Source organism: Mesoplodon densirostris, chromosome 3 (genome assembly GCF_025265405.1).
Source record: "Mesoplodon densirostris isolate mMesDen1 chromosome 3, mMesDen1 primary haplotype, whole genome shotgun sequence".
NCBI lineage: Eukaryota > Metazoa > Chordata > Mammalia > Artiodactyla > Ziphiidae > Mesoplodon > Mesoplodon densirostris.
In genome coordinates this window covers 105,597,736-105,616,530 of record NC_082663.1, presented here as the reverse complement: position 1 = coordinate 105,616,530, position 18,795 = coordinate 105,597,736, and the positions used below count along the sequence as shown (strand labels likewise).

Sequence of the window (18,795 nt, the reverse complement as noted above, 5' to 3'; positions counted from 1 at the left end):
CTTTCTTTTAAACATTCTGCCAAGATTATGTCTGAAAATGAGAAAAAAAGAAAAAAAAATGCTCCTTTTTTTTTTTTGTTACATCTGTTGCAAAGGAAACAATTCAGCACAATTCTCAAAACACTAAGAATGTTTCAAGGTACTAGAAAGTCTCCAGCAAATGGCTGGGCACAGTCAGGGCTGGGGTACAAAAGGGACTAAATGAATTCTCATCATTCATGTTACTTAGATGAAATCAGACTTTTAATTGATATTCTCGTTTCTCCTATGTTGAAGTGACCAACAGTCTTAAGGAAAAACACATTTTCCCTCTTAGCTTCACATGTAGACACATCCATAAGACCCTCATCCTCCTCTTTTGAAATAAATGTATTAATGTTCATTTTGTTAGATTTCAATGACCTGCCTAGCAATGGATGCCCCCAAATGGAGCACTTAACAATTCTATAATAAAAATGTTGCAGCTTATCAACAGAAGGAAGTTTATGAGGAAGTCAAAAAAAAAAAAAAAACCTGTTTCACAAGAGTGTCTAAAGACTGCTTTTGAATTTTAGACTTAATTCACCCACCACTGTGTAAATCTGATTTCCATGTTATGGTTTCTTGTCTGCGCTTTTTTCATTTGCTGGATTACTTGAGTGCCCAACCCCTCCCCCATTTCTGACCTTTCCTTGATCTTTTCACCTCCTAATTTTTGAATCATGCTCTTTTCCCCCAAGATTTGGATAATACGTAGAAGATACAAAACTTCCAGCACAATGTCCAGAATTTTTCCCTAATTTCTATATAATCTCTGTATCATGTCTATAAATCCATGACCAAAACTTAGACCACTTTTGCAGATGTATCTCAACTAAAGAGGCACACCCAAAAAAGTAATTCCTAATCTTTATTGATATCCTTATCAAACAATTAAGGACATACAAGAGTGTAGTTTTAATTAATTTGCTTAAAATCTCCTACTCTCATTTAAAAAGCCTGTAAACACCTAAGAGCCTTTCTCTTCATTGTCCCAACATTGAGTTCTCTGCCATCACAGCATCTCATCATTGTCATCTTTGTCACTCCATCTTCTCACCCTTCACACCATGTGTTGTCCCACGTGACCCCTGTCCCAACAGAGCCCTTAAGACAAGGTTCTTCTTCTCTAGTTGTTCACCAAAAACGTTCACGTGGTTTTTATCATTTCTACACTACCACACCTATTAGGCAGGGGGCCTCAAACAGAGCCACATTAATTGTCATAAACTGTTTCTCCAGCTTCCCTTTCTACCTGCTATTGTGAGACCCAGACCCCCATGCAAAGTCTACCACTTAAGTATGTGAGCCCCCAAAGGTTGCTCTAAACTTCTTATAAACAAGACTTAGTATTAAATATATATAGTTGGTAATTAGATCTTGAGCCCACATAGCTGTGTGATCTGAAGCATACTATTTCCTGACCTGCTACAGTGGGTTGAGCAGTGTCCTTCAAAAATTCATGTCCACCCAGAACCCCAGAATGTCATCTTATTTGGAAATAAGGTCTTTGCAGAAATAGTTAAGGGAAGAGTCAAAATGAGATCCTACTGGATTAGGGTAGGCCCTCAATCCAATGAAAGAGTCCTTATAGGGACAGAAGAGGATACACAGAGACACAGGGAAGAAGGCCATATGAAGACAGAGGCAGAGATTGGAGTTATGCTACCCCAAGCCAAGAAGCACCAGGAGCCACCATGAGCTAGAAGAGGCAAGGAAGGATTCTTCCCGAGAGCATCTGAAGGGAGCATGACCCAGCTGGCACCTTGGTTTTGAACTTCTGGCCTCCAGAACTCTGAGAGAATAGTACGTACCTAATACAAATGTTCTGTAGAGTAAATGAGATGATGCACGTGAAGAACCTGGTATTGATACAAGAGCAAGTTCTAGTCTCTACTTAGTCACTCGCTAGTGATGGTAGGGAACATTACTCAAATTCTCTAAGCTTCAGTTATCGTCACTGTAAAAAACGGAGCTTATAATTTCCACCTACCTTCACTGAAGAGGATTTGTGATGAACAAATGAAGTATAAATATGAAAATTCCTGTCATACAAGAAACGATCATGAAATGTGGGAATCTGTGTTCTTCCTTCCCCCTTTCCCCTCAAATTACAGGATGTGGTGGATTGGGGGAAGAGACCAGATCACCAGGATTCTCTTCAGTTATTTGCTTCAGTAAGAATGACCATCGGCACACTGCAACACCAAAAGGAATGCTGGCAGTATCTTTGGGTTGATTTCTGGATCTTCTTAAGCTATTCTCCTCTAAATATAGTTTTCAGAAGTGTTGATATTGACACCACTAAGCCACCACAATCTCTGTGCGGGTAGAATTGGTACAAATCTTATCAGCGGTACCATCAGTTTAACCAGTCCAGATCTTCCTCCTTCCCTCCCTCTCTTTTTTCTTCCCTTCTTGCAACATTTCTTCCCATCCACTCTCTCTCCATATTATCACGCTTCTCTGACCTCATGACTGGGGACAATGCTGAAAAGAGGCCAGCCCCCCTCTGCTCACAGTGATTCCTCATACTCTAAGCTTGACTTGTGAGTGAGTACATAGATGTGTGTACCTGGGAGCTGTAGCAGTCTTCACTAAGAACTGGGACAGATTGCCTGAGAGAAAATATGCAGCATAGAAACAGTGTAGTAGGTATTTGTGAACCATTCAGTACATCACAGTGATCCACAAGACCAGGTTGGTAGCTAGAGCCAGGACTATAATTTCACAAATGATGACCACAAGACCACCAAAGTATCATAGAGGAATCAAGCCAGGGAACTATGTGACAGGAGCACAGCCTCGTTATCAACCATTTATTCAGTGACCTTGAGTTTACCTTAGTCACCTGTGAGAGGGGTAGCCAGGCACAGGGCTGGCTTCTGAGGGCCCTAGGAGAAGCATGGGAAATACCCAGGGAAGGAAGCCCAACAGCCAGATACCAGAAGGCTGTCCAGCTGATGCCTACCACCTGCTCAGCAAAGAGATGGTCTGAGGGGATTGCAAAAGTCCAAAAACCTTTCCGAGGGGATAGATAAAGGGCTAAAAATGTTTAAGGTGTAGAAGATATATGGCTTTGGAGTTGCACGGTCCTTGGTGTGAATCTGGCTCTGACATGCACTTGAGTGGCCTTGAGAAAATCACTGCTTTAAGCTTCAGTTGCCCTAAATGTAAAGTGAAGATAAACCTACCTTGCAGGCTTGTTGTAAGATTTAACTGAAATTTTATATGAAAGCATCCTGGGACATAAGATTAGAAAAAAATTGATTATTTCTTCCCTCCCTCCCTTCCTTCTTTCCTTCCTTCCTCTTCTCTCCTGAGTTCCTATAAAATTGCCTTCCCAAGATAAAGACAAAAAAACTTTACATTCCACATGAAGAGAATCATCTATTTCTTGTTCATTTAGCGTTAAGATTCAAAAGGTCCTTTTCTTAGTGAAAGCTAGAAAGGGACATTGGTAATATCTCCTACAGACACCCCTAGATTTCCAAAGCTGGTGAGAGTCTGAACATAAGCTCCCTCTCCACTTATCACTGGGTAAAGTATCCCCATACTGTGAACAAGAACTGGGCTACATATATTATATATACACTTCGGTGCTCCTAAATGCTAATTTGTGATAGGCCAAGAGTAGACAGAGAAGAAATGGTAAAAATGGTGATTTAATAGTCACTAAGTTATCTAAGGGTCATAAAGCTGAAAAAGATATAAAGACAAGGTAAATGGTCAAGAAGTTAATAATAGTTACCTGAGAGCAGGGAATGAATTAAGGCCTTGAGTGAGAGATTTAGACTTAAAGAAGATGGATTATTTAGGAAGATTTCAGCTTCAGGGAACAGAAAACTCAGCTCAAAATTGCTTAAACAATAGATTTATTGGCTCGTATATCAGGAAGTCTGGATAGAGTGAGAGCCTCAGCATTGCTGGATTCTGTGGTTCAATATATCGACTGGGTCTATGTTCTCTAGTCTTTCTACTCTGCAGACTGAGTGTCAGCTCATCACCAGAGTTCAGTCCACAGGATGGCCCCAGTAGCCATCAGAGCTATGTTCACTGTTAGTAGGAGAGAGGAACAGGCTGTTACCAAACACAAATTCCTGTGCCCAATGCACAGTGAAGCCAAACAAACCAGAATTTGCAGCAGAGAAAGGTTTATTGCAGGGCCATGCAAGGAGATGGTGGCTCAGTGACTCATGCCCCAAAATCCTCGAACTCTGTATACTATACAGAGGGTTTGAGCAAAGGACTTTTAAAGGCAAGGTGAGGAAGGGGCATGGTAGTTGTTGCAAACTTGGTGTTGGAATCGTTTGTTCTTACAGCTGTTCACGTAGGTCAGGTCACAATGTTCCTGTAAACCTCCAAAAGACAAATGTTATTCTCTGTTCTGCAACTTTTTGCCTCTATATGAATGGACTCTTAAAAGTCGGAGCCTTGAGAATAGGCTATCCTGTATATTTCAGGGTGTAGACAACATTCTTTTACAAAAGGTGCAGAGCCAGCATGAGTAAGCACAGACAATAGAGCACAAAGATTAAAGTAAAAGGAACAGATCTAATATGGAGTCAGATTTATTCTTCCCTATTACAAGGCTTCTCACAATTCAGAAACCTCCCACCAATCTGTCTTCACTTTAGATTAACTGGACTTGGGTCACATACCCATTCCTGAAGAGGGAAGGACTTATCCCTCCACCAGTCAGGCTCTCCCCTGGGCTGTGTGGGGCTCAGCTTCCTTTGGGGAATTTGAGCTGTGTCGGGGGGGCTTAGATACTTGAACAAAACTGGAATTGATCAGGAAGAAGGAAGTATGACTAGGTCCAGGGTAGGCCACCAAACTATAGAAGATTAGAGAGGTGAAATTTACAAATTTCCGAGAGCCAGGTTTTCATACCCAAGGGCAATGTTGCACAGGGAATTGCTGGCAAAGTCAGATCTGGACCTTTTTCTTAAGTCCCAGGCAGGACATTTGCTTTATTGTTTTGTTTTTTTTGTTGTTGTTGTTGTTTTGTTTCTTTTTTTGCCGTACACGGGCCTCTCACTGTTGTGGCCTCTCCCATTGCGGAGCACAGGCTCCGGACCTGCAGACTCAGCGGCCATGGCTCACGGGCCCAGCTGCTCCGCGGCATGTGGAATCTTCCCAGACCGGGGCACGAACCTGTGTCCCCTGCATTGGCAGGTGGACTCTCAACCACTGCGCCACCAGGGAAGCCCTGTTGTGTTGTTTTGTTTGAACTGTACTACTCTGCCTCTTAAACAAGTAGTGCAAAACCTCCTCTCCCTAACAAGTACACACAAGAAGCGATTTCCTATTCTGAAGTCCTCTGCACTCAGTCGGTTCCCAAGCCCATGCATCATATCATGTACCCACTATAGTGGGAGGTCCTGGGAGTGTTGTCACCCTGTCAAGGTCAGTGGTTCTTAACCTGACTGAGCAATAGGATCATCTGGGCAGCTTATTAAACATACACCTGCCAGAGATACTGATTCAGTAGGTATGAGGACTGGGCATCTCTGTTTTTTTTTTAATCCTGGATGAGAGGGAATTGGAGACTGGAAAACCGAAGGCTGGGTTGGGAGAGAACATTATTTCACTGTGCACTTTTTTGCATGGTTTGCCTTTTTTTCATCATATTATACTATTCTCTTCCTTTCCCTTCCTTTCTCTTTTCTTTTTTAAGGCCCCTGATGTTTCTGAGGTGCAGCCTGGGGCTGAGAACTTTTCATCCATATGGTGCAATATCAAGCTTTGGATTGGCTACTCTGGAGGCCAAAAGTGTTTTGAGCCCTTTTTTCAGAGTCATAGAGGAGCATTGCCTTTTAAGGAAAACACTGAGGTCAGTGCTGATGCCTGACTCACGTTCTTAGACTCATTTCTTTTCTGGTTTCTGCAAAGACCTCAGAGTCTCAAATATGCCCCATTTCTTGAAATGAAGAACTGTAGATGACCAGAGAGTTTTGTTGACACAGAAAAGGAGGCTTCAACAGAAAGTTGTTCAGTTCCCTCTTGAAAGAGTAAGCAGACGGATCACTCATAAGTAGAGTCAGCTCCATGCGGTTCCCATCAGTCAGTCCACTAACAAGTATGTCTCAGTGGCAGACAGAGACCACAGTAAAAAGATGCTGTTTATTTTTAAATCTCATTATAGGTGTTCTTTCCAAAATCTCTTCTAAGTGATCAGAGGCACTGCTCCTCTTCGAATTACAACCCAAGAAGCAAGAATCACTAACTGGATGTGTTAAAGCCCTTCTCACTAGCAATTTAAGAGATTAGAAGGTTGATGGAGAGAGAGACGTGTTTAGAAATCATTGAAATGGTAGACATTGTTTTCAGAAAGGGACATCCTTTGTTCACTCTTTTGTAGCTAGTTATGGTCTGATGGAAACCAACCACAAAGGCAATACAGTGTAGCCTAATGGTCATTTTCACAAGAATAGACAAGACTACTTGTGGACACAGTAATTACTATCTCTTTCACCTTTGCTTCATACCGGATATTTTTTAACCAGCGTATAGATTTGTCTGGTGAATCTCAAGGTTTACCATATATGGGAAATCATTCTTCCTAGAGGGCCAAAGTCATAGTTTGTCCTTAACAACTGACTAAAAACCTTTTAGGTGCACAGTGCCTCCCTCCCCACCCCCCGCCATATATCTATACTGTACTTTCTTTCACAAAGCCTTCCTCTCCTTATAACACCTGTAGAGCTATTCCTCAGCAGCCAACTTTAGAGCAAAGAGCTTGTCTGTTTGCAAGATGCAAATACCAGGTAATTCTGGGGTAGGAGAGTCCAGAAGACATCTCAGCCATGAAATTTGTGCAGAACAATGAATGACTCAATCTGAGGAAATATTGATCTGAGCTGTTGGCACCAAATTTCCTACCGCTCCCTTCAAGTGACCAAGCCTTAGTCTGGGCTTGGGGCCTGGGGGTTCATCCAAGATGGAAAAAAGATCCAGGTTAGTTCCAGGAACTGATAAAGAGATTGTAGGAGAAGGGAGACCAACATTTTCCTATGGCCATTTTCCCCATGAAGCATTGTGAGGAAAGAAGCCAAATTTTGTTTCCCAGTGTTTTTCTGTTCCCATCCATCCACCTGGGCCTTAAATTTCTAAATATGATTATTTTCATGAGCTAACTAAGTTCTACAGAGTACATATTTCTTATTAAGTGAAATTTGGTATTTAGTATTCTACACTGCTTTAAAAATTAAAGAATATTTTCCCTTTAGTTCAAAGAAGGAGGTAGAGAACTAACTGTTGAGTTCCTACTGTGATTCAGACACGTGTTGGATTTTTATGTTATCTTATTTAATTCTTGTAACTATCCTACAAATTAGTTACATTGTATTATTTAATATTTATCCCCAGATAGTATCTACTGCATGTCTTCTCTGTTCTAGGTACCCTTGTAGGTGCTGGAGACATTGTGATCCCACCAGGAATTCAGTCTGGTGGGCAAGACAACATATGAGTGAATCATTACAAAGAAAAATGCCATAACAGATATATATATATTTTTTATAAATTTATTTATTTACTTTTGGCTGTGTTGGGTCTTCATTGTTGTGCACGGGCTTTCTCTAGTGGCCGTGAATGGGGCTACTCTTTGTTGCAGTGCGCAGGCTTCTCACTGCAGTGGCTTCTCTTGCTGTGGAGCGCAGGCTCTAGGCGTGCGGGCTTCAGTAGTTGCGGCATGCGGGCTCAGTCGTTGTGGCTCGCAGGCTATAGAGCTCAGGCTCAGTAGTTGTGGGGCACAGGCTTAGTTGCTCCGCGGCATGTGGGATCTTCCCGGACCAGGGCTTGAACCTGTGTGGCCTGCATTGGCAGGCGGATTCTTAACCACTGCGCCACCAAGGAAGTCCCGCCATAACAGATATATAACAGAAGGCTGTAGGAGTGTGCATTTTAAAAATGTAAATCTCTTTAATGTATGCACCAATCAAAAGGGTAGACTTACCCCCCCCCCGAAAGAAATTGCAAGGTAGTTGCAGAGAACTCCAATATTTTAATACAATCAACTTACTTTTGTAAAAACAGATAATTAAGTAGGAACATAAGCTGCCCTTTTTTTCCTTTAGGGAACATTGGGAAGGTTTCTGAATCTTTTTTTTCCCTAATCAACTAACTTAAAATGTTCTAAAGAGACTTCACTTATTCAATCATACTCCCACATTATTTTTAAAATAATTTAACATGGCTTACAAAGATGGCATACAACAGCACAGGGTAAATAAAAATATTCAGTACAAAAATGACTCTATGTTGATTTCCTCTTACTATCTATTTCCTGTTCCCCACAAACAACTGTTTCCTTTTTTCTGGTTTCAATTCTGTTTCAAGTCTCTGTGGCTGTCCCACCTCTGGAACTAATTCTGTGCCTTGCACATGCCCCAGACTGCCTGGCTTGTCTCCACGTGGGGTCTGTGTCGCCTTTCCACGAGCACAATTAAGTCTCCAAACTACTTAGGCAGGAACTTCTCTCCCAAACAAATCTGTTTATCAGAGAGCAGTTGGATTGTATGCACAGAAGCCTCAACAAACAGGATGTTCCATCTCAAATTTACGGCCTCTTGGCATACACCAGAACGCCTCCCAAGGACGCGAATGACTCTCAAGATGCTATAGTGCGTCATCAACTACAGTCGCTGAAGGGAACAGGCTGGGCATCCACTTATTGGCACTTCCTGGTTGAAGTACGACAATCAGTGCCTTTTTTGAATTTGTGCAGCTTTTGGCTTATTAATTTCAGGAAGGGAAATCATTAATGTTCTTAATTTAAAGAGGAAACCATTGGACAAGAGTCTGCAGCTATAAATCAATGCTAAAGATTTTCTCTGAAATATGATGTTTCTACCTGACTCTGAGATTGGATTTTTTTTTTCCCTTTTCGTTTCTGAGCTTTTGAATTTGACTTAACATACTGACTCTGTCAGATTCCTGTGGTGAATTGATAATGAAATTAGGGGAGACAGGGTCCATTGACTTAGAAGATCTGTGCCATTAGTTAAGTCTTCTCTCTGTTTCTGCAACTGGCTTGACACCAGCTTAGTCACCTTGGTTTTGTCACCTGCCTCTGACACAGACACTTAAGAGACCATAGCTCAGAATGGAGATGAGGAGGTAGCATGGTAAATAGATGCTATAAAAAAGAGGGGAAAATCAATATTTCCATTAACATCTGGGAGAGACTTTCCAAAGAAAGTTTATATGTGTAGCTGACAGTTATGTGCCAAGAAGACTAGTTCCTTTAAGGATCACAAATTATGTGACTATCACTGTGGTGTTATTTTGTTTTTATTTTCACAAGAAACTTCACCAGTAGCTTTTAAAACTAAAACAAACAAACAAAAATCAAGGAAACAAAAAAACTCTGCCTAGGAAAAATATTGAAATAAAGGTTATATTTTTTAAGAAAATTGATATGATAAAAATTCTACTTATATACATCAAAATTATTAGTAATGTGCAAAAAAATATTATAGATATTTTCTTGAAGTTTATCATAATAGGCCTTGATTTGTACATATATCTTCTTTATAAGGTCATGACTTTTGTAATATATGTATTAGCAATGCATTGTTAATTTTCTGGTTTTGTTTTGTTGTATTACCCTCTCATCCTTAGGTCTAGGTTTAATTCCTGGCTTCTGCATCCCCTGTCCTATGACTTAGAGAAGACAGTCAACTTTTTTAATGTTTCAATTTCCGCATATTTAAAAATGGTATTTAATGTGTTTCAATTTCCACATATTTAAAAATGGTATTGGGAGGAATAAATGATAGGTGTATGTAAGTACCTAGCACAGTGCCTGGCACACAACAGAGTTTCAATTGCTGTTACTTCCCCACCTCCACACTCTGTACTCCGTTTTGCATTTCCCCCATGTTAGTTCCCTTACTGCCTCTGCATTACCATCTCCACGCTGTATCTTCAGAGGAACACCTCTGGGCAAAGGAAGATGGCATTCAATACCTTTAGATAAGGGATTGATTGACCTGGTGGCCTCCCCTCCTGCGAATGAGGCTGGGTACCTCTCCTGAGGCTGCCACCACTCCTGTTCCTCTGTCATTCTTTCCCAGAGCCTATGTCCAGGAGCCAAATCTTGGTAGGATCACCCATCATCATTAGGCAGTGTGGAGTTTGGGCATTTCTCTGCCTCTGGGGACAGAGGTCTTCAACTCAGCAGATCAAGAGATGTAGATTGTCAGCTTGGATCTGAAGGACACAGTTCCTCTAAACTTGATTCTGATCTTCAAGATAGGGCAGGTTTAGAACAAAGTGCTGAGAACCTTGGGAGAAAATGAGAGCTTCTCAGAATTCAAATGAGCAAAAGCCAGGAATGTTCATCAGTATCTGACAAGCATTCAAGACTATGGAAAAGCAAATTTCAAGAAGTTCAAAGAAAATATACGTTTAGTCTCTTCACCAGAGGGTTTTCTAAAAGGGTGTAGATAGGTCCATAAGGAGTAGAAGATGAAATTCTAACTATGTAATAAAAAGAAGCCGAATATGGAAGAAAAACTACAGAAATCGATATGGTTGCTCAGAGAACTCTCCTTTGAGCTAAGATTTTTAAAAGCACGTTTGAAAGATTAAAGAACTTGTAGCCAAGAACAAAAGCAACACAATAGCACAAACCTAGATGAGTAGCGTCATAAAGAATAACGTAAAAAATAAGCTCAATTTTGCTAGGGGAAAAAAGGGATAACAAAGAATGACTGTTACCAATGTGTAGGGAGCAAAGAAGAACAAGGAAGTGTTAGTCATGTTTCTGAGAGATTATGATGTAATGGTAACAAGACAAAGAGAAAATAGAATTACTCAGCTCCTGTTTTGCTCTGTCTTCTCTACCAGAAGAACAACCTTCAGATTCAAAATGGAAAGATGCCTGGCAGATGTGCCTGAGGACTGATAATGTTAAATGCCAGGCAGAGAGCTCCTGAATGATTGTCCACAGGGGATGCAGCTGTGTAAAGGACAGAGGTGGGATCAGCCAGAAGCTGGGCCACTGCTGCAACGGTCCCTACAAGAGATGATGAAGGGTTGAAGGGAGGCCGAGCAGAGGGTCAGAGAAAGGAGGTCAAGGCTGAGGAGATAGAACTGATGGAATAACCCATTGCAGATGCTCTAGAAAAGATATGGATATGCTGTATGAGGATTTCACAGATCTTCTGTGAAAACAAAAAGCAGATGGGACGGGGGAGTGGAGAATGTGGGCAGGGAGTAATCATGTGAACCTAGTCATGGACACAGGAAGTTGGGGTATGTTTAATACAGAGAGAATCCAGGTTTGCCAGAATCACGGGTTATAATAGCTGGATATAAAGGGGACATGGAGAAAGGGATAAAGTCCAAAGGTTTATTACTCATCAGAAAATCCAGAATGAGGGCTCCACTCCTGCTGAGGAGCTGGGGAGGAATTGAAAAAATAAAGTGATAGAAGCCATTCATGTATCTCATCCTGTGGACACCAGGTAATTGGAATATACATCTCAAACCTAATGGAATCAGGAGTTTTGTGAATTTTTTTGTGGGATTGAATAGTTAATAGTAAAACTATTGAAAATGGACAGTACCACTCCTCCTTACCCTATTAAAGGCAGGGTATCAGGGTTATTAATTATTTTAAAAAATTTTTTTATTTTTAATGAAGTTTAGTTGATTTACAATGTTGTGTTAATTTGGGGTTATTAATTATTGAATTGAAGGGTGTTAGTGCTAAGAAAGAAACGTTCATGGTCCCACCAGAGCTCATAATAAGATGAGGGGTCAAGGAAAGCATCCCCAAGGACATGATATAGGGGCTAAAAGCTTGGAAATGAGTAGAACTTAGCCTGAAGAAGTATTGCACACATTGGGAGTGTTAAGACTTTAATCAGATCTGGCCGCCTCACTTCCAAGAGGAATTTTGCCAAACTGAAGCTCTGTCGTATAAATATGAGGAACCAGAGACAGCAAGCCAGGACTTAGGAGGAAAGCTGTTTTATCAATTTTGTGTAGCAGAATTGTAGGAAGAGTTTGATCTAATTCTGAAGTGATCTAGCTTCAAGGTCAAGCTCAGAGGCTCCAGAGCCAAATATCTAGATTTGAATCCTGGCTCTGCCATGAATTACATTACTTCCTATGTATAACAACAACAACAATAATAATACGTATTTTATAGGATTTTTGAGAGGATTAAATGAATAAATACATGTCAAGTGTCTAAAACAGTGCCTGGAATAATAATAAGCAGGCATTGGCTATTGTTGGCTATTATTATTACAAAGCAGATAGATATGTATCATGTTGGCTATTATTACAAAGCAGATTGATATGTATCATTATATTTATAATAGAATATTTTAGCAATCTAAGTTATTGAGCAAAGTAATCTCAGTTATCTGAAAAAATAACCTGAAATGTTTTCATTCCAAAGTGTGAAATGAGGGACTTTTAACTTACTGTCAACCTGCCACACCATCTTCTAAATGCTTCTTGGTAGTTAGTAAAATGATTGTATTTTAATCGAGTCAGCAATAGCAATAAAGTTCAGTTAAGAAACACAGATTTTTTTTCCCTTTCATGGGCTTTCCTCAAAATTCTTGATCTCAGTGAGAGCACTGATCATCTGTGAATTATCTGGTGTCTCAAAAGGCAGAAAAGAATCAAAAAAGATTTAGAAGAAAACATTGGCCCATTTTCCTCAGAATTCAGCCTGGTTGATTTGTTCAGTGGTTAAAGGGAAAACAGCAACTACACTAAACACCAGAATGGTCAGTGCAATTAATGCAATTAAAGTAATTAGTCCTGGCAGCTGTAAGGTCAAATAGAGGTAGCTTTGTAACAACAATCTGCCACTGCAAAATTACTGACATTTCCAACTAAATTATATTCTCTAAATCGTTGCCTTAATGCTAAATAAATAAAGTTATGCTAATGTAGGGGCTGATTACAGATTGAAATTAGCACAATTGCTTGTTATACAGTCTGCTAGGGTTAACATTTTTTAAAAACATAATTAATGGCCTTTGCTTACTGTCTCTGGTTATAGATCCTGCAGCTCATTTGCATTCTTTTGCAATATTCTGACAGTGCTAAATGTCTAAGAAGAAAGATCTCATCTGGAGGCGGAAAATGCGCTTTGCACGTCATCAAGCTAAAACTTGTTATGGTTTCAGGCTAGTGTTAATAACAAAGATGACCAGAGAGAGAATGGAACAGAATGAAGCGAAAATCCGTTTTGCTTTTTAGTCTTGTGATCCAAGCCTTTTCTGGAGTCAATGTGAAATGTAATTGCTCTTTTGACCTCTATCTTCTCTCTCCCCAGGTCTGAGGAAGAGCTACACTGGTTGATTATTGCGGGAATGAAAGGCACTCTGACCTTGTCAACCGAACGCCTTGCGGCTTTCAATGTTGCCCATTATACCGAAGGCAGGCAACTCCTGGAGAGAGGCGGAATCGACAGGAGAGCTGCTCCCTGGGCAACCTGCCAGAAAAGGCTTCAGCAGCAGCAGTTCAGACAGGGCCAAACAGCTCAGGCAGCGAAGGAAACAGCTTGGGGGGGTGGGGGGCGGGGGGCAGGAAGGTGAGGGAAAGACAGAGTATATAAAAATATTGTTAGCACACAGTTTAAAGAGCTCTCAGGCATCCATGCTATAGGGTGCCTTTGTTAATACCGCCCTGCATCATCCGCCCGAACTGAAAACCGACATGGGAAGGAAGCGCAACCAATGTAAGTGCAGCTACTGATTTCCTAAAATAGGCTGTCATTCACTCCAAAGCGTTTCTGACAGTCCTCCTATGTCAATCGGAATGTACCACGAGTTTCCAGCAAAAAGTGGGTCAGAGTATTTAGTTATAATAATTGTTCTAGATTATAAATTATTCACTACAAACCTGGTTGGGTTATTTTTAGGATGTATGGTTCACAGAAGGATTAGGGTGCAACTTGGGATGAAAACAACAGGCTGGCTCCTTCGAGCTCTGTAGTTAAAGCTTCCTTGTTTAAAATCAGCTGCGGGTCCTTTGCGTCTCTGCTACTTCTACTCCAATCAGTTCTATTCAACAAAATTTTATCGAGCATTTATTACGTGCTTCAGCACTGTGGGAGGATAAATGACATGTGCAGTGTGCCTATGAATTAAGGAGACTGGTTGACCAGTCAGACACAGGAGTGGTGCCATTTGTTTTGTCATTTCATTTCAGGCATTGAGGGAGAGCACAGAGGGCCTGCTGTGGCATTGATGTTAGGTTTTTCTATTTAGATTCTGGCTTTAAGTCTTACAGTCCCCTTCAGGTTCATATTGTCAGGCCCACTTTAGGAAGAGAAGATTGACTGTAGTAATAAAGGCTTTGGAGTCTGGAGTTAGCCAGATCTGGGTTCAAACTCAATTTTGTTGCTACTCAAAATCTGTGCAATCTTGAAAAAACTCTCCATATTTCTGGGCTTTGGTTGGCCTAGTTCCTATAGTGAAGGAGACTAGATGGAACTAAGACCCTTTCCAGCTATATTGTTTTATGAGAAAGATTGTTCAGCAACCACACATCCCAGATTTTCTGGGACACCCCACCTCCAAAGTATTATGGCCTGTTGAACCTATAAAATTATTTATACCCATCAAATGCTGAATCACCATCATCTGATTTATACATTGAACGAACCATCAGAGGTGGGAAAAGAATGATGAGAAAAGGCTGGGGAGAGTGGTGTTAAAAGATAATTTTCATAGAAAGGTAAAATTGTGATCCTTGTACAGATATAAAAATGTGTATATGTTAAAGATTTGATTCTGCTTATTAATCAAAGGCGGAAACGACAGATGTTATAACTGGTACAAGAGAATCTGAAAAGAGACATTTAAAGATCAGGAATATTGAAATGAGAGTGCAAATAGAACAAAACTGGGTTTTTTTCCCAGGGGGAGTGGAGAGAAATCAATTTGAACCTCTACCAGACAGGGAAGCATTTGCATGTCTGTCAGTTACCTATAACATACAAGTTGTAAAATAGCTCAAGGACAGTGAAGACTAGAATCAGATAACAGGAAGGGTGTGCTGTGTACAGACAATGCATAGTTTCCCATGAAGTATAGTTTTTCTCTACAGTGGAAATAGCTTCATATGGACTATGGCATTTCATTGTGATTTCTGGTTCTTCACTGGCTATCTGGGGAAGGATCTCAGTGGGGACTTGGGTGTGGACAAGAATCACCTGGGAAACTTCCAAATCAGAATCACACCTCCAAACCAAACTGCATCCAGGGTTCTAACAAATGTTGTAAACAATTAGAGGGCCTTGTCAACTGCTTTTTGAGGTTGAAGTTATGATTGAAGGAGACATAGAAAGTCAGCTGTGTGTAGTTATAGGTGCAGTATTTCTTCCTGATCCTTCGAGGAGCCTTTTGTGACTTTCTTGATGTGGTTTAAGGGTCATGAAACTGTTAAGTGTTAGTTCACCGAGGGCTAAGGTCCAATGTGCACACAGAAGGCAAAGCAAAGTCAAAAGGAGAAAAATGGGAATTAAAGAAATAAAAAGAGGGAAGAAGCATTGGGTTTGCTGCCAGAACACAGATGTCATGAAAACCACTGCTAAATCTAAGCCAAGATGGGAAAGGAATAGACTCCTATCAACACGGTCATCACTGGACACATAGATTCGGGCAAGTCTACCACTGCTAGCCACCTGACCTAGAAATATGGTGGGATTGACAGAAGAACCATCAAAAAAATTGAGAAGGAGTCTGCTGAGATGGGAAAGGGCTCCTTCAAGGAGGTCTGGGTCTTGGATAAACTGTAAGCTGAAGGTGAGCTTGGTGTCACCATTGATAGCTCCCTATAGAAATTCAAAACCAGCAAGTATTTTGTGACCATCACTGATGCCCCAAGACACAGAGACTTTATCCAAAACATGATTTCAGGCACATCTCCTGCTGACTGTGCTGATCTGATTGTTGTTCCTGGTGTTGGTGAATTTGAAGCAGGGATCTTCAAGAACGGGCAGACCGTCAGCATGCCCTTCTGGTTTCCACACTGGGTGTGAAACAACGAATTGCTGGTGTTAACAAAATGGATCCCACTGAGCTACTCTGTGGCCAGCAGTGATACAAGGAAATCATAAAGGAAGTCAGCACCTACATTAAGAAAATTGACTCAACCCCGACACAGTAGCATTTGTGCCAATTTCGGGTTGGAATGGTGACAGCATGCTGGAGCCAAGTGCTAACATGCCTTGGTTCCAGGGATGGAAAGTCACCTGTGAATGTGGCAATGCCAGTGGAACCATGCTGCTTGAGGCTTGGGATCGCATCCTGCCATCAACTCATCCAACTGACAAGCCCTTGCCTCTCCCCCTCCAGGACATCTACAAAATTGGTAGTATTGGCACCGTCCCTGGCAGCCGAGTGGAGACTGGTGTTCTCACCCCTAGCATGGTGGTCATTTGCTCCAGGCAACTGAAGTAAAGTCTGTTGAAACGCACCATGAAGCTTTGAGTGAAGCTCTTCCTGGGGACAGTGTGAGCTTCAGTGTCAAGAATGTGTCTGTCAAAGATGTTCATCGTGGGCATTGGGGCTGGTGGGATAGCAAAAATGACCCACCAGTGGAAGCAGCTGGCTTCATGGCTTGGGTGATGATCCTGACCCGTATCCAGGCCAAATCAGGGCTGGCTACACACCTGCGCTGAATTGTCACACAGCTCACATTGCTTGCAAGTTTGCTGAGCCGAGGGAGAAGATTGATTGTTGTTCTGGGCCCAAATTCTTGCCCTGTGGTGATGCTACTGAGTTGATGTGGTTCCTGACAAGCCCACCTGTGTTGATAGCTCCCCTGCCTATCCGCCTCTGGGCCCTTTGGCTGTTTGTGAGATAAGACACAATCGGTTGCCACGGCTGTCATCAGAGCAGAGGACAAGAAGGTGGCTGGAGCTGGTTCAGTCACCAAGTCTGCTGGGAAGACTCAGAAGACTAAACGAATATTATCCCTCATACCTGCCAGCCTGCTCTTAATCGTGGTACAACAGTCTCAGAATGGGTGGTCTGAATTGGCCATTTAAGTTCAATAGTAAAAGACTAGTTAGTGATCATAATGCATCGCAAAACCTTCAGGAGGAAAGGAGAATGTTTTGTGAACCATTTGTTTTTGTGTATGTGTAAGGTATTCGTTTTAAAAAATCAGTATTTTCATGGAAACGACTTGACCAAAAATCTGTCACAGAATTTTGAAAACCATTAAAAGAAAGTTTAATGAGAAAAAAAAGTGGGGAGTGAAGACTAAGATGAAGAGAATGGAAACAGGGAAGAGAGGAATGAGCTGGGGCAGAGGCGGCAAGGATGCCTCCCGATAGATCTACGTTGTTAATAAAAACACCATTTCAAAGTCACGCGGACGTGGAGTACAGGTAAAAAGAAATGTGATTTCCAAAGCACTGCCGCTTTATAGATTTCCCACCGCCACTGGAAATCTAACATGGTCACAGTTTTGAGGAATTTATCAGGGAGTATGCTAATTCTATTATAATACATGAAATATACACTGTTCCTGCAATGTTACACTTTGGGGTTTTTTTTCCCCTCTCTTCCGTGCTCCCCACCCTACACAAAAATTGAAAATAAAGAAAATCATTGATTGAATGCCTAAATTGAAGTTTTTTTCTGTTTAAATTTATTTTTAGAAACCCAATACTGTATTGTAATATACTGGACTAAAGGAGATATAGTTATTTCTAGTTCTGAAAGGAGAATTTGTGAAAATGCCATTTCAGGACTTTAGCTCAGCAACTAAAATGAAATGTGAAAGAGAAAGAAGACATGAAATGTGGACAACTTCATGGTGGTTCTAGGAAGACTAAGAATCACTAGAGATTGAGAGTTTAGATGGAGGAAAGATGGCTTAGGGTCAGGGCACACTAGACTTTCTATTTAGTAAAGCTTTATAACCTCCCAAGATATTATCCTGGAGTCACTCTTAAAATTCGATGAAACTAGGTAACTCTCACACAGAGGTCAGCTCAAAATGGGGGGCAGTATTATCTTGACTAAATCCTTTGGGAACTGTGGATACCAGGTAGGAAGGAAGGCCCGTGGGTTTTTGACATGACATAGTGCAGCTGGGCCAGCAGACTCCCAGCTGGCAGGGAGATCAGTGTGTTTGGACGAGGCAAAAAAGGTTAAACCAACCAGCACCATGAAACAAATGAAAGAATGCTACTTGAGCCTCTCTGAAGTCAAAGTTTCATATAAAGTGTTTGGTCCTACAGACTAGTTTCTTTCTTTTCATTGTTTTAACCTAAGGGATGAAGAAAAATAAATCAATGTCAGATTAAAAAAAAAAAAAACTGCTGGTAGCTCCATACAATATATTAAAAACGAAAATACTCCTTTGCTTGTGGGGAGAAGAGAAAGCCAATAAAATTTAGAGAAGCTTCCTTCTAGTAGTACCCATTGTTTAAAAGGAACTTTAGAGCTATTATTCCTCTTGTGATCTTCCCCCAAAGCTACAGAGGTGAGCAAAATCTACCCATATTGCACTGCTTTCTAGCTGTCATGTTTTAAATAGCATCATACACTCACCTTCCAAGTTCTGAAAAGCCCATTCAGTGTTTTATATAAAAGCAAGTTACCAGAAATGGGCAGAGAGCACACACCTAAATATAGCAACATAATTACTGTCATGTAAATTATCTCCTTTCTGTAGCGTTAGAACAATGAGATAAAAGGTTTATCTTGACAAAGTTTGAATAAGTAGAGGTGGAATTGATTCAGAATCTCCATAACTGCTCCATCCACAGGCAGTGGG

The 18,795-nt window shown here is 41.1% G+C and overlaps 1 pseudogene; it reads left to right on the top strand.

Annotated features, from left to right (window-relative positions):
• Positions 1-15,607: 15,607 nt before the first annotated feature.
• Positions 15,608-17,053, top strand: LOC132486823 (elongation factor 1-alpha 1-like; annotated as a pseudogene).
• Positions 17,054-18,795: the final 1,742 nt, after the last annotated feature.